Source organism: Canis lupus, chromosome 13 (assembly GCF_003254725.2).
Source record: "Canis lupus dingo isolate Sandy chromosome 13, ASM325472v2, whole genome shotgun sequence".
NCBI lineage: Eukaryota > Metazoa > Chordata > Mammalia > Carnivora > Canidae > Canis > Canis lupus.
Window position 1 is genome coordinate 59111283 of NC_064255.1, and position 23416 is coordinate 59134698.

The window sequence follows — 23416 nt, forward strand, 5'->3', positions numbered from 1 at the left end:
TCAGAGCCCCATCTTGGAAGTAATCCAATCACGATAAGCAGTCACTCAGGTATAAATGCCTGGCTTATTCTTTTTAGCTCATCCATCACCCCAGCTTACTATGTCAACAAGGTGTCAGATATTTCTAGAGTCCAAGTAAGCTAGTGGTCCATTAGAATCATTCTAGAAGAAGATAGGAAGACATGTTTCTTGTCCCATCAAAGAATTTCTTTTTACTGCTTCTCTGGACTTACCAAAAGACTCTAGGCTCTGAAAAGAGTCCATCCTCTTTTAGGTTCAGAACTGTGGAACTTAGGGGTGCCTGAGTGGCTCAGTCAGTGCTTTCAGCTCAGGTCATGAACTCAGGGTCCTGGGATCGAGCCCCAGGTTAGGCTCCCTGCTCAGTGGAGAGTCTGCTTCTCCCTCTCCCTCTGCTTCCTCCCCCTGCCCATGCTCTGTCTCTTTCTTTCAAATAAATACTAAAAAAAAAAAAAAAAAAAACAACAACAACAACAAACTATGGAACTTGGGTTTATTCAAAACCCAGGGCAACTCCAAACCAGAATATATCGCCTACAGCCGCCATATGCTAGATTGGGCAGACCTTCCAAAGAGTTTAGCCTTGACTATGAAGAAAATGATTTGGCTGTTGCATAATGAAGCCTGAGGAATGGGTGACATGTGCACATGCTAGATCTCCTGCCATATCTCCTGATAAGGAAGACGCAGCATTCTATTCTGCTGATTGCCTAGAAAATAAGGCCAAATTTATTTTATTACCATGTCAGTATTATCCTTGGTATGGATTCCTAGGCTGAAAACTCCATGAGAGGAGGGATTTTGTTCACCAGTGCCTCCCAGCATCTAGGCTGGTATCTGATACATAACTGGGATTAATAAACATCCATTATGTGGATCAAAATAAGCTACTCTATGGAAATCATTACTACACACAAAACATTTTGTTTATAAAAACTTCCATTTAATTAGTAGTTAGGGAGAAAATGATTTGATAATATGTCTAGACATACCTGACACACATTAGCTTTTCCTGACATAAATCCAGCACATAGCATTTTGTCAGTCATGGTGCCAGATAATGCATGTGGAGCATTGCAAACTTTGTTGTCAATAATCTTCACAGAGGCTTGTTGAAGTATCACTGGAAGGGGACCTAAAGGCAATACATTCTGCATATTATGGGGATCTTAATCCTTGATTGTTGATACAAAGAACATCTATAGAATAAAGTAGATTCTTTTGGTCAGCAAGAGCCAGGCCAGTCTCAACATAGATTGGTCCCTTTCTGGTGTTTATTACAGCTGGCTGCCTCACACATAACTCCAATTTTTCCAATTTTTATCCCCAGAGGTATTTTAGAAATTGAAGACAATTTGGTTCCACCACTTGGTTTTCTTTTTGGAATATTTACTGAGTGATAAATTGCATAAGAGAGTGATTGATGGTTTAAATAATTATTCCCACAAAGCTATTACCTTTTTACAGAAAAACTTACCGTTCACATAAAGTGTTCCCCATCCTATAACTACAACGCTGGCATTTTCTGAGAGCTTCATTTTGGCTTCAGGAAGACAAATCCAACAAATGTACTTTGTGAAAAAGACTTCTTCAGCAAGCTGCATGAGGGCAATATCATTATAAACCCCAGCCGTGCTATAATTTTCATGAAAAATAATGTTTTGGACTTTCTGTGTCATATATGCTTTATTTACTACAGTTCCAAAATTGACAGTCCAATCGTCTGAATTATTTTTCCTGGAAGACAAAATTTGATTAAAATACATGCAGTTTTTGTGTGACAACAGCATTCATAGTGTCATTATCTCATAACTATAAGGCATGAAGTAGGCTCACCACCAACACTAGAAAACGCTAAATTTTTATTTTTAAAGATGTCTTTGACTCAGAGATGTGGCAAATAAAATAGTGCTCAGGACTATTAGAGCTGTCAGATTTCTGCAAATCCTCCTAACTAGAGCCATTGATGTTTTCTACTACTAAAGCCTCACCAGTTTCTGACTTGGGTAGGAGTCATATGAGCTGCCTCAGTGGATGGGGCCCATAATCACTCTTATTGCCGAATACCCTGGATTCCAAGAGCCTGTGGCAGGCTCTGGGCATCTTTGTACATAAAAAAATAGCCACTTGTTCTTACTCAATCACCTTATTATGTTTACCAAGTCCGTGGCATCTTGGTTTCTAATTTAAATTTTCTGATCATTTCTCTAGCTCCCCACTGAAACTCTTTCTCAGTTTAGGACTTAACATCCCATTAACTTATCTCCCCTTCCCTTAAAATGTCAGGTGCTATTTTTGTTTTTGTTTTGTTTTTATTTTTCAAGACCTTCATGTAATGGCAACATTCTTCAATCCTTCTCACATTCTAAAACCTTCAGTGACTCCATACACTCAATGTGTTTCTTAAACTCTACTGCCTTAGAATCAATTCAGGCTCCACATCTTAAGATTTATATTTAAAAGCCCTGGTGTGATGCTTAAGGATCCACACTTCTAACGAGTCCTCTGGTGGTCCCCTATCTATGGACTACTTTTTGAAAATTGCTTCAAAGACAAATCCTGCAACCATGCTTTGTAAGAAAGACTTCCTCAGGAAGTAAGCATCTTGTCAACTAGAAATGTGCCCAGGCAACACAACAAATTTTTGGAGTGTATTTTCTTTTTCTTTTTTTTTCAAGATTTTATTTATTTATTCATGATAGACATAGAGAGAGAGAGAGGCAGAGACACAGGCAGAGGGAGAAGTAGGCTCCATGCCGGGAACCCAATGCGGGACTCAATTCCGGGACTCCAGGACCACGCCCTGGGCCAAAGGCAGGCATCAAACCATTGAGCCACCCAGGGATCCCTGGAGTGCATTTTCTAATGTTTCTTTTAACAAATCTTCTCTACTTCAAATTGCTCTTTTTTGTTTACTGTCTAGAGAACACAACTTTTGTTGTTCCACCTAAGACATCTGAAGAAGGTGGTTTTCCAAATTCAAAATGCATATTGTTCTTTCCCATCTACCCATCCTATCAATCAAATCTTTAATCTTTAGGGTCTGGGTCATATATTACCATCTTCATCTGTCAGCTGGCTATGTTTTCCTTCCTCATCAAATTTTCACAGAATTTACTGTGTTATTGTATATGTGGTATATTACTACTCTATGCTGACGAGTACCTCCAGTATATCTCATTCAAATATCTTTGGTTAGGTAGTAAACTCCTAGAGGGCAAGACAAATAAACACACAGTAACTGGAGTCAGCCATACCTGGGGTCACATTCAACTTCTGTTCTTTAGTAGCTGTATCACCTTTGCCAAGTTACAGCACCATTTCTGAACTCTAGTTTCTCCATCTTTAAATTATACCTTCCATGCATATTTATTGTTATGATTAAATAAAATGATGTAAATAAAGTATTTAACGTCAGGCCAAAGTAGCTATTTGGAAAATGTGAATTACTTCTACTCACTTTTCCTCTTTGACAATTTTTTAAAGATTTCTTTACTTATTTTAGAGAGGGAGAGAAAGAGAAAGAGAGTGAACGTGTGCAAGCATGGGGGGAAGACAAAGGGAGGGGGAGAGACAAATTTAAGCGGACTCCATGTTGAGCATGGAGCCTGATGCAAGGCTCCATTTCACCCTGAGATCACGACCTGAGATGAAACCAAGAGTTGGATACTCAACCAACTGTGCCACCGAGGTGCCCTTCCTTTTCGACAAATTTAAATGCCTCTGTTCCTCTTCAGTTATTCAGGTAATTATAAATTTCATTTGGCCTTGGTGAATGTTCACATATTTAGGTCACTTAGGTCAATCCCCACAAATAACCAAAAAAATAGGCCTGTACCTGAATCTTACATTTAGCCAGACTTTCACACTCACTCAGCAAAGCAGTGAACTGCCAATAATAGCCACCAGCTGCTGATAAGAGATGCCACACAATTGTGTTGACCTTTCCATTGCATGCTGCCTTGCCATGGCCATGCCCCCACCAGAGCATTCTTCCCATTCACAATTCAGTTGTCTGCTGTGATGCTGTTGGTTGGTCTTCCACAACCTGAAGAAAGGATTTATTTACATAAGAGCAACTATCTTTGATTATGCTTTACAAGAAACACATCTTAAAACATTATTTGAAACCCTTGAATGATTGTTCAGCATCTACTAAGCTTGTTGTGCCTTCTCTGGACTATCCCGTGATCATGGTACCCAACTTCGTCTTGGTTTGGTAACTTTTACTTATCCTCTTTTTCACTCTCAATCACCTTTTTAATTTTTTTTTAATTTATTTATGACTGTCACAGAGAGAGAGAGAGAGAGGCAGAGACACAGGCAGAGGGAGAAGCAGGCTCCATGCACCGGGAGCCTGATGTGGGATTCGATCCCGGGTCTCCAGGATCGTGCCCTGGGCCAAAGGCAGGCGCCAAACCGCTGCACCACCCAGGGATCCCTCAATCACCTTTTGACAAAATTTATTTTATCTATTTGTTACAATTATCATCTCTCCAAGTAGATTGCAAATTTCTGGAAGGTGGAGACTTTACTTCATAATGTCGGCATCTTACACAGCATATGAAATGCTATCTGTAAAGTTCCATGTAGATAATAGATATGCCATAAATAATCCATTGAATAAATGAATGCATAAATGTATCTTGTGGGCAATATGATGCCCTAAAAAGAATTCATTTAAAAGACACAGAACTATTTTTTTTATCTTATAATAAATGTATTTGATATAGCCTACTTTTATATTTTCTTATTATCTTAAGTTGTCTTTTTATACCTTCAATCTTTTTTATTTTAACTTACTCAGATATGATAGTTTTCACTCATGATTCAATTCTTTGAAATCAGTTCTCATTTCATTCTTTTGGACAACTCCTTACAAATGTTAAAATCCATAGGTCAGTGTTTTTCAAAATGAAATTCCATATATATCTGGTTTATACAATAATTTTGGCAGACTATTTAATGGATTTCCAAACAATATATTTCAAGACACTTTTTAGAATAATGATAGAGAAATATTTGTGGAATGTGTTAAATTTATCATAGTTTCTAAACTTACAGTTGTTGGTAATTTTTTCAACATTAGCTTTGCTAATTTCTGAAATTAAAAAAAAAAAACAAAAAAATAAAATATCATTAAGCAATTATCTTCAATCCAAGAACATACATGCTAACTTTCCTAGCCCAATTACACTCAATATTTAACTATTCAGACTAGTTCACATATCAGTTACCAGCCCCTCTCTCTCCTACTTGTTATATTTTAACCATCTCTCCACATGTCTACCAGGTAGTATAGGAAAGAGGAAAAGGAAATAAACAAAGCTCTCAATTTTGTAATAGTGGCAGTAAAATATTTACTAAGGTGAGAAGTTTATATTCTCACTAAAAGAGGGGCACGGAATTAATTATCTTTGGATATCTTTCCGTATGATAATTCTCATCTCTCTGAAATACTGTTATCTACAAAGGAAAAAATTCCAATTAAATTTTCATTTCATTGGGCCTATTCTTCTCTTTAGAGTCATCTCATAACTATGGCTGATTTATGAAATTTTAAGAATTTGACTTAAATTCAAGTCTCTTTTCTATTGGGAAGAGACTTTTTTTTTTTTTTTTTCAAAAGATTCACCCATTTATTAGAGAGAAACAGTGTAAGTAGGGGGGAGGGGCAGACGGAGGAGGGAGAGTCTGAAGCAGACTCCTGGATGAGTGTAGAGCTCATTTCAGGGATCGATCTCATGACCCTGAGACCATGTCCTGAGCAGAAACCAAGAGTCAGATGTTTAACCAACTGAGCCACCCAGGTGCCCCTGGGAAGAGATTTTAAAGAGAAAGAGTAAGGAACTACAAGAAGACCCACCAAGTGCTGACTCTAAACCCCTGAGACATAGAAGGGCAGCCTTCTTTAGCAACTGCTACCCACATAGCAATCGTAGTGTTCTTTTGAGAAGTTCTATCTCAAACTCACTTCTCATGAGTGGTCAACTGGTGACAGGTATTCTGAGGCAAAGGAGCTATAACTGGCAGTTGTCGGCCTTGGTAGCCTTCAAGGACACTAGGATCAACTGTCAATCTGAGAGAACCACAAAACGAGGCTCTGAACTACATGCTTATCACCTAACAGGTCTTTTAACAATCCAAGTGAGAGTTTCAAGACCTTTGCAAGATCTTCAAGATCTTTACAGACTTCACTTTCTGTACTGAGGCAAGATCCTATCATTTTCTTCCTTTGTTTTCTAGAACATTATTCTAGACAATTTTTTTCTTTGTTAGTATCATTCCCATTCTTCCACAAGAAGCAGTGAGAACTCCGTATCCCCAACTCCCTTCTTACCTGGCAATCTCCACACTGAATGATCAAGTAAGCACAGTCTGTTTCCTATAATGAAACCCTGACAAGAGTAGAGGGAAAGGAGGAATAATACTTCAATTAGGATCCTTGACCCCCTTTTTCATACATAAATGTGAAGCCTTCCAAGTTTACATGCAAGCCCACATTTAGCCTTCCTTCCTATCACTTGTCAAAGATTTTACGCCACTGCCCCTTATATGCCAACTCATTGGTAGGCATACCAGAATTTGAGAAGTATATTTTTTTTCCCAAAGCAAATTCCTGAAACTCCTGGTTAATTTTTTTCCCTAGTACTTTCTTTCAAAAAGTCCAGAAACCTAAGTAATAGAAAATAAAGGGAAAAAGTGAAATGCCTATGAGTCTAATGGAATTAGGGACTGCATTCCAGGATGCCATGTTGTCTTTCAATATCTGATATAAGATAGCTTCAATTGCAGTCTTCATGCTATTCCTCTTTGCTGGAGGAAATTTGAATGTCAGCTGCAACTGTACATTTGAGCCATTGCGATCAGGACTAGAAATAACTGAAATGCTCTAGTGTGCTCTTTTTTTATTTTTGTAGATGTTTTGTGAACACATTGAATTTCCTATATTTCAATTATATTATTTCCATTAGATATATTAAAGAACAGTACACAGATATTGTCTCAGTGTGTATAAAGTGCAAGGGTCTCTAAAAATCTTCTAACTGGTTCAGAGGTATTGGTCATGTGAAAAGATGTGAGCTACAAACTAGAACTCAGAATATTTCCAATATGTGAGAAACTGAGTACTGGCCAACAAATGATTGATGTAAGATTTTATTAATACAGTAAAAACCATGTCTTTGTACAGATATCTTTTTTGTAAAGATTTTATTTATTCATGAGAGACAGAGAGAGACAGAGAGAGAGAGAGAGAGAGAGAGGCAGAGACACAGGCAGAGGGAGAAGCAGGCTCCATGCAGGGAGCCTGATGTGGGACTTGATCCCAGGACTCCAGGATCACACCCTGGGCCAAAGGCAGACGCTCAACCGCTGAGCCACCCAGGCATCCCTGTACAGATATTTTCTAATAACTTTAGATGAAGAGATAAATTCAGGACCAGGCAGCATTCAAAAAAGAACACCTACTGTATATTCAGGAGCCAGACTAAGCTTCTACCTATAATTTCTTATACATCTCTACCCCAATAGATCTGTACAACGGGAAAGCTCAGAAAGATGCCTCTATAGGATAAAGAGACTCTCCATTTTATATATATATATATTTATTTATTAATTATAAATTAATAATATATGAATATATTATAATAATATATAATTATATATTTTATATATATTATATGTTTTATTAATCCTTTTTATTAATTAGGGAAGGAGATTAATTCATTTTGGGAGATTTTTCAAACCAAATCACAATTTTTAAAAATACCCACAACTCTATTTTCAATAGAAGGGTTTTTAAAGGTTTTTGTTTGTCTGTTGGTAAGTAGGTTAGTTGGTTGGGTTTTTTTGTCCAGCTGGATATTTTTGTTTTGTTTTGGAAGTTCAGAATTCCCCTAAAATGGATACTGGCCATTACCAAAATATAAGTATACTCTCCCTTTATCCCTCATCCCCCATGCTCCAGATACCCTTCCCCTCTGCAACCCTCCTGACTACCACCAAACTCAAGCATATTTCAAAGACATATTTGGACAAATGTTATCTTAAATGATGTTTAAATTCACTTTGCTTCATGGTCATTATAGTGATAATGATTACTAAAGAGACCAAAAGATTATTTTAGGAAAGGTATGGCCAGATGGGTGTGGATGGGAGAAGGAGAGGCTAGTATGTGAGAAGCAAAATAATCAGATGGGGTTCTGTTTTCTAAAGTTACAATTATCCTTCATCATAGTAGTCAGTTGAGGCTGACTGCGATCAACAACCTTAAAATTCCCCTTCAAGTATGGAGATTACAGATTTGTACAAAACAGTTCCTACTCTGAACAGAAGTTTAATTGCAATAGCATTTTAATTTATGGAGAATTCTTTCTTTACCTTTCTTTCTTTCTTTCTTTCTTTCTTTCTTTCTTCTTCTTTCTTTCTTTCTTTCTTTCTTTCTTTCTTTCTCTTTCTTTTTTTCCTTCTTTCCTTCTCTCTTTGTATTTTTTCTATTGCTGTTAAAACTATGGCTGATGTGACATATCATCTACCTTCCTTTCCATAAGATCCTGATTGAATTTGTACTTACAGAATTTTGATGACCTGAGAGTTGATATATTCCTTATATATACTAGAATTTTAAAAAGCATCAGACATCTGTCAAGAGAAAGAAACAAAGTAGTCACCATATCTGTTCCAAACAAATTTATTATGAAATTATTAAAAGAAATCTTGGACTTACCTTAGTCTCTATATTTTTGCTCGTTATCTGTGCTGACTTGTGAAGCTCCATTCTCACAGCTATCATTGTATGTAACTCCAGAAATATGAAAATCACCTTGGTAATAGAAAATCTTTCCTGCGAAACAAAGAAATACTCAAAGAATTTTAAAATAACAAGTAGCCTTTAGTCCCTCATATCTTGGTCTCAAAATTAACGTTTGACCCAGATTTTTAAATAATTAGAGGGTGAGAGAAAGGAAGAGGAAAGCAATGAAAGGGAGTGGATATTCACTCATTCTAGAAATGGCAACTACCCAGTATTGATGAAGTGATCACCACCCTTTCTTCATATGATAATAGATGTCACTGCCCCACTGAAGCCAGGAATACCCTCAATATTCACCTCAAAACAGCAATCCAGGCAACCACTAACAAACCATCTGAGTGTGTACTGTAGATGAAACCTAATTTTCTTTTCTTTTCGATTTTATTTATTTATTCATGACAGACACAGAGAGAGAGAGAGGGAGAGGCAGAGACACAAAGGGAGAAGCAAGTTTCATGCAGGGAGCTCGATGTGGGACTCCATCCCAGGTTGCCAGGAGCACACCCCGGGCCGAAGGCAGCGCTAAACCACTGGGCCACCGGGGCTGCCCTGAAACCTAATTTTCATACGTAATCTAAATTCTTAGCCTAGTGATTACCCAGTTACTCTTTCTAACCACTTCTGATACAGGAAACATTACAAACATTCCCATTCACTTTCTAGATGATGTACACCCTCTATCCTCCCTAGCTCAAAAGATTATTATGAGGATCAAGTGGAATAATGGGTGTCAAATTTCTTTGAAAACATTAAATAGCTACACAAATTTAAGGATTTAAAAACAAGCTTTCTGAATGTAGTGTTAATTTTAAAAATAAAGATCAAATTTTTATAAACATTCAGTCACTTCTACTATCTATTAGATGAGACATTTGTGTGAATGAAAGGCCCAAATATGAGACAGGAATCCATCAAAATCCTAAAGGAAAACACAGGCAGCACCTTCTTTGACGTTGGATACAATAACTTCTTGCTAAACACATCTTCAAGGGCAAGGGCACCAAAAGCAAAATGAACTATTGGGACCTCATAAAGATAAAAAGGCTTTTGCACAGCAAAGGAAACAATCAACAAAATTAAAAGGCAGCCTACAGAATGGGAGAAGATATTTGCAAGAAGATATCTGTCTCATCAGATAAAGGGCTAGCATCCAAAATCTAGAAAAAGCTTATCAAACTCATTGCCCCAAAAAACACAGAATCCAGTCAAGAAATGGGCAGAAGACATTAACAGATATTTCTCCAAAGAAGACATACAAATAGACAACAGACACATGAAAAAATGGTCAACATCACTGGGCATCAGAGAAATACAAATCAAAATCACGATGAGATACCACTTCACACCAGTCAGAATAGCTAAAATTAACAACTCAGGAAACAATGAATGTTGGTGAGGCTGCAGAGAAAGGGGAACCCTCTTACACTGTTGGTGGGAATGTAAACTGGTGCAGCCACTCTGGAAGACAGTATAGAAGTTCCACAAAAAAGTAAAAAAAAAAAGAATTACCCTATGACCCATCAATTGCACTATTAGATATTTATACAAAGGATACAAACATAGTGAATTGTAGGGGCACCTAGACCCCATTGCTGCTATAGCAGCAATGTCCACAATAGTCAAATTATGGAAAAAGTCCAGATATCCATTGACAGGTGAATGGATAAAGAAGAGGTGGTATATGTATTACTCAGCCATCAAAAAGAATGAAATCTTACCATTTGCAATGACAAGGATAGAACTAGAAGGTATTATGCAAAACAAAATAAGTGAGTCAGAGAAAGACAAATACCATATGATTTTACACATAACTACAGGAAACAAACTGAGGGCTGCTAGCGGGGAGGTAGGTGGGGTGATGGGCATTAAGGAGAGCACTTGATGTAATAAGCACTGGGTGTTCTATGCAACTGAAGAATCACTAAATTACCTCTGAAACTAATAATACACTGCATGTTAATTAAATTGAATTTAATTTTTTTTAAATGAGGCACTTATGAATTATCCATTGCTATTTAGCAATTATGTCTTAATAACCAGAAATGTGATGAGCACTGGGTGTTATTCTGTATGTTGGCAAATTGAACACCAATAAAAAATAAATTTATTATTAAAAAAATAAAATAATAAAATTTCCTTTCAGAAAAAAAACAGAAATGAGCTAAAAAGAGTAGGGATTTCCAAATTTTTAGATATGTTTACTAAAATGTATAACAATTCAACTACTAACCTTCTGCACAAGCTCCTTTACTGACAATGCATTTTGGCCCCAAAATATTGAATTTTTCAGTCTTGCACATACTCTCATAGTTGGTAGTATATTACTAAGTATATTATAAGTTACGGAGTGGGTCAAGGAGGCATTTGATTCAAAAACATTTGTAAATCCGGGTATTCAATAATAGAGAATTATTATATTGAAATAACATAGTAAATAGATTTGAGAAAATTTCCATGAAGAAATTTAATATTCATGTTGTTTCTTATCAATTTCTAAAAATAAAAGGAGATTTAGTAGTAAGGGTGAAAATGAAAAATAGTCAATACTGACTAACTGCCAGAAAATGAACAAGAATAGTTGCTTCCAAGATTGCTGTCACTCCAAGAAAAATAAGGATCACTATCCATACTGGCCAAGATCTTTTCTGGGAGGATATGCCATACCTGTGAAAGGAAGAAAATTGCTCAAATCAGATGATAGATATTCTAAATTTACCTGGCTCTCCTTCAGCTCATGCAACGTAATTTATAAATTATGATTAGGCCTCTATGCTAGCATGAAATGCAGAAGCCTTTAAACTTAAAGAGGATAGACCCTAATGCTCATTCATTTAACAAATCAGATTTGAGTACTGTGTTAGCTTCTGGGGATAAAGCAGTGAGCAAGATCTATGTGGTTTCTATCCTCATGTTGCTGGAGAGAAATTGATTTGCTTTTTTTATTTATCTAAAGCAGGTTACAAAACACTAGGTGTAGTCTGTATTTTGTGGCTATAGTCACATCATATTCATGGACACATATACATGTATAAACAAACATGTAGTTTAACCATTTACAAATTTTAATTAAATGTGGAAGGGAATATCATGATGTCTACCACAGTTATCCCATGTTATGAGATTATGGGTAGATTTTTTTTCTTGTCTTTTTTTCTTTTTTTGTTGTTGTTTTAAGATTTTATTTATTTATTTATTTATTTATTTATTTATTTATTTTAATTTTTTTTAATTTATTTATGATAGTCATAGTCACAGAGAGAGAGAGAGAGAGGCAGAGACACAGGCAGAGGGAGAAGCAGGCTCCATGCACCGGGAGCCCGACGTGGGATTCGATCCCGGGTCTCCAGGATCGCGCCCTGGGCCAAAGGCAGGCGCCAAACCGCTTTTATTTATTTATTGATGGGAGACAGAGGGAGGGAGGGGTGTAGAGGTAGAGTGAGAAGCAGACTCCTTCCAGAGCAGGGATCCTGATGTGGGTCTTGATCCCAGGAACCCGGGATCATGACCTGAGCTGAAGGCACTCAACTGACTGAGCCACCCAGGTGCCCTGTTTACTTTTTTCTTAACTACATTTCCTAATGTTTCTACAATAAAATGGATTATTTGTATAATATAAATTAAGAGACAGGTAAGTTTCATCATCAAAACCAATCAATTAGATGAAAAATAATCAGAAAATATGGTGACTTGGCATTATCCAAATGGAGTGGTCTAGGTTTACAATTAGGTCTTATGGCTACCCTCAGTCTAATATATATGAAATTCGGACACTAGTTATCCTTCATATTTTGAAAGACATGATGTCATGAAATTGCTAATTTGGAGGAAGAGCTATAACAAACACATAAAAATCTGATTTCAGATTTCAGAACAGCCTTAGCTGCATCCTCAATCTTTTGTATTCCACATTGTCCTAAACAAAACTTACAAAACAGAAGAATTTGTAATTAGGGGATATATTTAGCCCATTATATATTCCCTATGAATATTAGAATCTTTATGTTTTGATCCCTCTAGGACCAGTTTATTTTTAGGTAGATAAGTTCTTTAAAAAAAATATTACCTTATGACACAACTGTGCAACTCCACCCAGTCTTATTTCCTCTCTGCTCTGCTCTCTATTCTTAATCCTACCTCTTCTTTATACTCCTTTGATGACTTGTTAATTAGTGTTTCCCAGAACCAGAATTATTTGCCAAAGCTCTTCAAAGAAACTCCCTATTTCAGGTGCATTCCATGTATGCTTTCATATTGGAATCCTGCTGTTTAATCTCATCAGAGCAAACAAGCTACTCAGGTATTATGTTTCTTACACTAGATGAATAGCATCTGGAGTTCCCGGGGAATAAACATAAAAGGAATATTCAATTAAGGTAATTAATAGCTATTTCTAACCTTATGACTATCTGATAATAAAGGTCTTCTAATAACTAGAAATGTTTTCTGTGATATTGAGGTCTCAAATTTGTTTTGGATTAGCCAGTTGTAACTTAGTCTGGTAGCTTCGTCTGAGACGTGCAAATTAGTTTAAGGGACTTTAACATTATGTAGCCTGAATGGTGACTTGAACCAGCCTGAAATGGTTTCTATACAAGTAATTACTATGTTACAGCTTAAAGAATACATTTTGTTGACTATAGCACTGATGGTTCTTTTCCCCTTCTGTATGGATTTCTTCCTATCATAAATAATTAAGGAAATACTTTTATACCTAACAAAATCACGGTAATTTATGTTTTATTCAACCTTTCCTCTAGTAAATGTGATGCATGGACTCTAGGAATTGATTATTTTTTTATTAATAGCTGAAATTATTTAAATGATGTTCTAAATATTTTAAAAGTTCCATTCATGAAACAATTTACTTTCTCTTTTACCAAATTAATTTGGCCATTTTTAAAGACATAACTCTGCATTCCAGAATGAACAATTTAACAACAACAACAAAAAAAGGTTAAAAATTAATCTTCAATAAATTTAATCAACTCCATATACTTAATTAAACTATACCTACCTCATTGTTGTATAGAATGGAATCTAAGTAAGGGATTATCACTATTCTGGCATAATCAAACATTCCACTTAATCAAATTACAATAATGTCAATAAAAATAATGGTAACTGTATGATTCACAATTTTAAAGTGTTAGTCTCACTATAGTTTATATCTACAGTTCATATGAGATATCATTTCCTAGATCAGACTTCTTATAACCACCTTCTGATATTGCATTAGCAGTTAAACTGCAAAGCATTTTAATAACTGTAGTTTTCATTTATTAGAATTTCATTTATGGGCCACTTGAATTAGATGCACTTGAATTTTCTTATACAGTGAAGAGCGTTAAAGTAAGATTCCAAAGCAAAATTGCCCAAGTTTGATGAAGATAAATCTTTTTTTTTTTTTTCATAGAGGACTTTATTAGGGAAAGAGTTGTGAATAAGAGAAATTGATGATCAAATGAATTGAATGGCCTCACCTCTAACTTTCCTCTGCAATTCTGGAAAAGTAGAGAGCCTATAGAGGGAATTCATTTGAAAATCTACGAAGTGGGACTCCTGGGTGGCTCAGCGGTTGAGCGTCTGTCTGCCTTTGGCTCAGGGCATGATCCTGGAGTCCCAGGGTTCTATTCCACGTGGGGATCACTGCATGGAGCCTGCTTCTCCCTCTGCCTATGTCTCTGCCTCTCTCTGTGTCTCTCATGAATAAATAAATAAAGTCAAAAAAATAGAAAATCTATGAAGTTTTGAGGACCCTCTGCAGTCTACCAGCTGCCAATTCAGGACCTGGGTTATAAAATACATTATTCCAAAAATCTATAATGGATTCTATATTTTTTAATTACTTCCAAGAAAATATTTTCTTACTAGAAAATATGAGTTAAATTATATTATTAGAGAACAAAAATTGTAGTGTTCTTATTTTTAAAAAAGTAAGCAAAATTTGCTAATTGGATTACTTTTTTCCAACTTCCTGAAGTTTTCTGACTTTGCAGAGCCTTTAGACCTCAGAAACAGTAGTATGTTTTTTAGCGGTGTCCAGAAAAAAACTAAATTAGAGAGAGCAGGAAGTTAACAAAAAGCTAGAAAATATTCTAATAACTTGCTAGGGTTTGTAGACTTAATCTCCAAACTAAAATTCCATTTACCTGTCCATAGTACTCTGATTGTTGTGGTGTTGTCAGGGACAATGAGAACAAATACGATGAAACTCGTCGGACTAGTATTAATGACTACCATATTTCTATAGTTTCAAGATAGGAGTCATCAAGGGAATCACAAACTATCTTGGCTTATGTGTTTAAAGAAAAAAAATAATAACCTACTCCTAGATTGGTCACCAGAAGGTGTACCCAAGAAACAGCCTTGTGGTAAATGGATAATCCTAACTCTGTGTTTGACCAGGTCCATTATGCTGGCTTCTTCCTCAGTTGACATCAGCTACAATTCAGCAGAAGTTTCTGACAAATGATTTTTCACAGGGTATCTATTTTAATATAACTAATATTGCCATCACTCTGATGTAAATGAAATTGTATTTCATTGTGATTTACATTTAAATTTCCCTAATTACCAGTGAGAATAATTATACTCATTTTGGGTTTCCTCTTCGGAGTTATAGTAGTTCCTTTTACCTGGTACATCATGTCTGGCTATGAGGGAAAATTTACAAGACATTCCCAAAGGCTAAAAAACAAAAGAAAAAAATCCTCTCAATTTGAAGAGACAGAGAGCAAGCATCGGGACCAGACATGATAGAGATGTTGGAATTATTGTACAACTATGGTTGATATTAAAACAACTATGGTTGATATGCTGACAGCTTTAATGTATATAGTAGAGGACATGCAAGAACAGATGGGAAATGTAAACGGAGAGATGGAAATTCAACAATGAAATGCTAGAGGTTAAAAAAAATGAAAACAACACTATAACAGAAATGAAGAATGCCTTTGAAAGGACATAACAATCCTTAATGTGTATGTACCTAACTATGGTGTCAAACTACATGAGGCAAAGAGCAATAGAACTGCAAGGAGAAATAGATGAATGCATCACCACAGACCCACATAGAAACACATCTGTATCAGAAATGGACAGATCCAGCAGACAGAAAATCAGTAAGAATATAGTTGAACTTGACACCATCAGTCAACTGAATACGATTGAATCTATAGACTACTTCATCCAACAACTATAGAGTACATATTCTTCTCAAGATCACATGGAATAGTTATCAAGAGAGATCACATTATGGACAACAAAATACACCTTGAACAGAAATCATACAGTGTCAGCTCTCACACCATGATGAAATTAAACTAGATAAAGCAATAACAGAGAGGTAACTGGAAATCCCAAGTTATGTGGAAATTAAATAACATACTACTAAATAACATCAGTCATTCAAGAGAACCCTCAAGAGAAATTTTAAAACATCTGGAACTAAATGAAAACAAAACACAACTTATCAAAATTTATGGGATGCAGTGAATAGAAGGAAATTTATAGCATTGAGTACATATATAGTTGACCCTGAACAACAAAGGGTTTATGCGTGCTGACACCATCCCACCCCCCATGCAGTCGAAAATGTACATATAACTTGAGCCCCCCAAAATTAACTATTAACAGCCTCCTGTTGACTGGAAGCCTTACCAACAACACAAACAGTTAATACATCTTTTGTATGTTATATGTATTATACATTATGTTCTTACAATAAAGTAAGCTAGAGAAAAGAAAATTATCACTAAGAAAATTGTAAGGGAGAGAAAATACATTTATAGTGCTGTAAAAATCTGTAAGTGGACCTGTGCAGTTCAAACCTATAATTATTCTAAGGTCAATTGTATTTGATTTATTCTGTCCTATTGTAAATGGCATTATTCTTTAAATTTCATGTTATATCTGTTGCTGGCATATAGAAATAAAATTGATTTTTGTATATTGACCTTCTTTCTAGAAAACTTATTTGATTTCTTAAAATTTGAACATTCTTTTGAATATTTACCATACACCTACATCATCAAGTCATCTGCAAATAAGAATAGAATTATTACTTCTTTTCCATTGCTTATTTTTTTATTTTGTTTTGGCCAACTGGTTGCCTGATTCATTGTTTTAGCCTTGTGTCACAGAACTCTAGTACAGTGTTGAAAAAAATGGTGATAGCAGGTATCCTTCCTTTGCTCTCAATTTCAGGGAGAGGCTCTCAGTGTTTCACCATTCAAAAGAATGTTTGCTGTCACTTTATCAGATTAAGGAAGTTATCTTCTGTTTTTGGTTTGATATATTTTATAATAAATGAACTTGAATTTGATCAAAGGCTTTTTTACATAATTAAGATAACCATACCTCTTTTCTACCTTTATTCGATCCCTGTTGTAAGTCACATTAATTGATATTTCAGTGTTAAACCAACTTTGTATTTCTGGAATAATCTCAACTTGATTGCAATTTAACATACATTTTATGTATCACTGGGTTTCATATGCTGTTTTGTTTAGGACTTTTACATCCATCTTTCTGAGAGAGGATGGCACAATTTTCCTGTCTTTTAATGTCCTTGTTAAGGTTTGTAGTCAAAGTTATGTTGGCATTATAAAACAAGGTAGGAAATAACTCTGTTATTGCAAATAAATTTTAAAATTTATATGAGGTAAACAAATTCTTAGGAAAAAAACTTAAGTTTCCAAAGCTGACATAATCATTACCATAAGAATTGCTACCTACCTTTTTCAAATATACCACATTTTGGACTTTGCATGAACTTGAAATAAACTTTCCATTTTACCAATTCACTGAGAGCCAGGAATTTATCTCTCCTTTTTTTTTTTTTTTTTTTTTTTTTTTTTTTTTAGATTTTATTTATTTATTAGAGACAGACAGAGAGAGAGAGAGAGACATAGAGAGAGAGAGAGGCAGAGACACAGGCAGAGGGAGAAGCAGGCCCCATGCAGGGAGCCCGACATGGGACTTGATCTGGGTCTCCCAGGATCACAACCTGGATGGAAGGTGGCGCTAAATCGCTGAGCCAAGGGGCTGCCCAGGAATTGATCTCTTGAAACAGCTAATAGAAATATCATCTGTAACAAATACAAATGTTATATAAAGTTTACTGTCAAATAGATATTTTTAAAACAAAAAAGATTTGAAAGTGTTTCTATTAGACATCAATGACCTCATATGTATCTCTTCTTCCTTTTGATTTGCTTCTAGTATCAGAAATAAAAACTGTGGACTGGTGTGGTTCTCCAACTCTCCATGGATGAACAGTGCTGCTGTTGAAACAGGATAAACCTTTCTTCCATTTTGAACAAAGCCTAAAATTTCAATACTCGTGCCATTTTTGTCTTCTCAGCCCCATAATCACAAAATCCTGTCAGTTTTAAAGGAAAAGCACAGACGTCATATTATAGTTATGGTCTTGTTGAGTCATCATTCTTTAAATGAATGAGTTATAGAATATACCTTTGTTCCAAGGACACTCCCACAGACATGTCCTAGCTTCAATTCAACCATGAAGTCTCCATGTCAGCTTGGATAAGAATTATTCAAATGCTTGCAGTAGCTGGAATTATCCACCCCCTGATGGTACTTCCTCTTCCTGGGTGTATATTTTCCCCCAAAGCTTTATCTTTTTATTTGTATCTATATCCACTTATTTTTAAAATCCTTGAAAACCATCTCAATACCTTCTACTGAATCGTCTACAAAAACTCCAGCCCACATTAGTTTTATTATTTTTGTGATAAAATTTCACATACCTTATAACAACTAATTATTGATTTCTATTCTATTAGTGCCATATATATTTCCCCAAGTAGATTATAAAGTCCTGAGGTATAGGGTTTATGCCTTATACTAATTTTCCATACATTCCAGGGTTTTTTTTAAGAGACAGTGAGCGAGAGAGAGCATGAGAAGGGGGGCAGAGGGAGAGAGAGAATCTTAAGCAGGCTCCACACCGAGGATGGAGCCTGATGCTGGGCTCGATCTTACAACTCTGAGATCATGACTTGAGCTGAAATCAAGAGTCTGATATGCTCAACTGACAGAGCCACCCAGGTGCCCCAATTCCAGAGTCTCAATAAACACTTATAGGTTGTCTGATTCTTACAACATGGAACAGAATACAAGCACCTCTTCTCCTTTCTTTCTTTGTTCGTTTATTCCTACATAGTATTTGGTTCTTCTTAATACTATTTTCTTTTGCATTTGCAGTAATATTTTGGGTTAGCTTAGCTGGTGAACCAACAGAGCCTTTTTTAAATATAGCAAAATTAGAAGCTCAGTTTTACCAATAAAGTCCATATGCTCAAGCTGTAGGGAATTATTTCATATTTATTAAACTCACGAAACATATTTTTCTGACCAAGATGTTATTTTGTTAACTTAGAGTAGGAGCTATCCTATTCCCTGTGTATGAAATCCATAACAAGGAAACTAACTTCATATTCTCAAGGAAACTGGTGTAACCTAGTAAACAGATCTGTTATTCAATAAGCAATGTTCAATAAGCAATATTCCAATACTTGACTGCCTACTTCCTGTAAGTCCTCCAGAGTAAAACACCACTTCTTGTGCATTGGTAATGTTTGTTGCTGAAAATACAATTTGATTATATAATCTGTTCCTATAGCGGAAAATTGAGGGGAAATTTACCTGCCTTGCCGGCTCTTGTAATATAGTGAACTGAAGTCCAACATTAATAAAAAAATGAGACAAAACTACTGTTCAGTTAGTTTCAGTCTTCATGTAAGATGAATTACTAGGAGTATGTACAGATGAAACTGATAGTATCATAACTAGTAACCATGGAATTTTGATATATCATAAAACGAAAGAAATATAAGAACAAAGATAGTATAGTTTATCTTTTACATGAGAAAAGTTGACATTTAAAATCATTTACCACTGAGTCTGATATCAATTTTAGGTTAAAAAACTTCAGAATAAGTTATTGAAATTATGGCTTGGGAAAATTTAAAAATTAGAAGCAATCATTATTTGAAGCCTATATGTTGTCAGATTAACTTTATATCCCCCTTTAGACTAGAAGATTAGGGAAGGCAATGTGATAGAGTCATGCAGAAGTACTGCTATTCTCATCATCATCCTAATAATTATTTTTATCACCACTCATATAACAAAAATAGTAGCTGCCACTTTTTGAAGGTATACCAGCACGCCTATAGCATCACTTCCAAAGTTCTTATATACACCATTTCATATTAAAACTTTCAACAATTCTATAAGTACTCTCTCATTCTACAAGTGAGGAAACTGAACCTCAAGAGTTTAAAGTACTTGTCAAAGATCACATATATAATGAGAGTAAAATCCAGACTATATTTTTTTTTAATTTTTATTTATTTATTTATGATAGTCATACAGAGAGAGAGAGAGAGGCAGAGACACAGGCAGAGGGAGAAGCAGGCTCCATGCATCGGGAGCCCGACGTGGGATTCGATCCCAGGTCTCCAGGATCGCGCCCTGGGCCAAAGGCAGGCGCCAAACCGCTGCGCCACCCAGGGATCCCAAGACTATATTTTTAAATAAATGGGACTAGAATTTCCAATAATGATGGACAAGCAATTTAGACCAACACTTCTGATAATTATAGTAAGAAAGATGAATAAAATATATGTTAAAATTCTTTTGAAGAGATCATAGAGCTAACAAGACAATGAAGAATTTCAGGGCCAAGATCTAGGTAAAGATAAACATAAAGAAGTTAGCCTATTATTTGGAGCTGTTATTTGTGACAAAGGATGCTGGGAGTCTTAGAAGCTGAAAAGGATATCTGAGAGTATAAAGGAAACAGAGTCCAAAATGGCATCCAAGGTCTGCTATGGGAAAGCCAACATCCTAAGTGTAAATATATGCTCTATGCCTAAAATTGGATATCTTTATAGGGGAAAAAAATATATTCCTACTTTGGGGAGATCATAAATCTTAATGTAAAGGGTAAAATAATAATCTTTAAAAGACAATTTAGGAAAAGATCTTTATGATCTTGAAGAAAGCAAAGCCTTCACACAAAAAGTATTAACCATAAAAGATAAAATTGATAAAATAGACTACGTTTAGAACTCCTCTATTTATCAAAAGACCCGTTAAGAATCTGAAATGCAAGCCACAGAATGGAAACTACCTTTGCAATATATTTTTCTGACCAAAAAAAATTATATGCAGAGTAGATAAAGCTCTCCTGTAAGTTAATTTTTAAAAGGCAGACTTCTCAATAGAAAAAAGAAAAAAACTTTAATCGACACTTTAGAAAAAAATAAGATGTATAAATGTCCATAATCATACAAAAAGATGTTCAACTCTGTTACTCAACAAGGAAATGGAAATTAAAAAACTACTATATACTGATCATTTGGGCTTAAACTAAAAAAAAACTAATAATACCAAGGGTTGATGGGTAGAGGAGCCGGTGGGAGTGTACATTGGTGCAGCCACTTTGGGAATCAGCTTGGCAGTTTCTATAAAACAGAATTTGTACAAGCCTTATAAGCCAGCAATTTCACTACTATTCTAAACCCACCACAAATGGCATACATATGTGCACCAAAACTACATATAAGAACATTCCCAGCAACACCATTCACCTTAGCTCCAAGGTGTAAACCCAATTGTCCACCAACAATAGAATGACGACAAACTTTGCGGTATTTTCATACAGTAAAATGTTCTACAGCACTTCAAGTAAAAAAACTTCAAAACATGCAGAAACATAGATGACTCTCACAAATGAAAGAATCAGACACAAAATAATATGTACTCTCCATTTCTGTAATATTCAAACACTTAGATTTAAATATAACGTTAGAAGTCCAGGATAGTGTTTGCTTTTTAGAGGAAAAAGGCACATTGCTTGGGGGACATTTTTTTAGGGGGGAGGTGGGATGTTGCTTCTGGCAGTGCACTATTTCTTGATTAGGTGGTAATTACATGAGTGTTGCTTTGTGACAGACAGTTCGTTGATCTATACATTTGTCTTCTGTATTCTTTTCTATGTGTTATACTCCATAGCAAGTTTCTGAAAAAATAAAAATATGTAAGTTATTTAAAAAGGAATTCTGTCTGTATGAAAGCAAAATAAAGACCCTGGCAACAATAAGTACTGAAAATTTACCACACTGCACAGCACCTTGTTAGGTACTTTGGAGATAGATATAAAAGACAGAAAAAAGAATTCATCTGCACCTAAAGAGATAACATGTGATAAAAGAAATAAAAAATGTGGGACGCCTGGGTGGCTCAGCAGTTGAATGTCTGCCTTTGGCCCAGGGCATGATCCTGGGATCCAGGATCGAGTCCCACATCAGGTTCCCTGCTTCTGCCTATGTCTCTGCCTCTCTCTGTGTGTGTGTCTCTCATGAATAAATAAATAAAATCTGTTTTTAAAAAAAGAAAAAGAAACCAAATATGTTTTAACACATGTAAATATTATTATAATTAAATGACTTTTTCCAAGAAAACTGACATGTCCAAGAGATAACATATTCCAATGCATTTTTCAAGTGGAATTTTCATAAAAAGAAAATGAGTATTCATTATTTCAAAACATATTAACCTATATGTTTTATAATAATAAACTTATTAACAAAACATAGAATTTTAAATACACTATCACCAGTCAAACATTTAGTCTCAAATCTTTATAGTGGTAAATATACTTATGTGATAAATTTGATCTTGTTGATTCAATTAAACACAAATTTCTCCTTAGTAGTGAATACTTAGCAAGTACTTTAGAAAAAAACTACTCAAATTATAGATTCTATACCCTTTATTATGGTTTGCAATATGTTTTCAGCTTTCTGAAACTACCAATATTTTATACTACTTCACAAGTTTTATTTTGTGTTGTTTTTTTGAAGAGTGCTTTCACAAATGGCAATTGAGTTCTCTTCCCTTAAATATATATTTTTTAACATAGATCTCCTAATTATGCTTTCAGAATTATTCCATTTGCAGAGGTAGATTTTAGTTCCTGGTGTAAACTTTGATTTCCATCTGGAGTCCTGCCTACATATTTCTCTTTGGAAAAACATCCATTTTTAAATGGCATACTGAGTGCAATTTATTTAGTACTGTCCTCATATTTATTTTTAAATACAAGATTACTTTTCTGGAGGCACTGTTGCTAATTAAAACATTAAAAATAAAACAAAACTAATAATTTCATACAGTATAGTAACTAATAAAAATTATAAAAGAAAATATTTTTCCCACTTGATTTTGATAAGGATTCAACTCAGTTTTTCTGGATATTTTTTTTTCTCATTTGATTCCTATATTCTTGGAGAGCCTCCCACCTTCTTTCTCTGTAAGCCAATTCTTACACCCCTTTCACCACAAATTGCCTTGAAGGCCATCAGGTTTAATCTCCTCTTGCCCTTTATCACTGTTCACATCACTCATCTCAGGAATCTCTAAACTCCCAGTTCAGGCTTGTCCCATTCTCTAATATGAGTCCTTCTTATTCCTTTCTCCAACTCTCTAAAGACTGCTGGGGTGTGCTTTGGAAGTCACAGTGTGATTTCTGCAAAATCTTCATGTCCTCAA

The 23416-nt window shown here is 35.2% G+C and overlaps 1 pseudogene; it reads right to left on the minus strand.

The window, feature by feature from the left end:
* Nucleotides 1-23272, minus strand: LOC112652163 (transmembrane protease serine 11B-like; annotated as a pseudogene).
* Between the last annotated feature and the right edge of the window lie 144 nt (nt 23273-23416).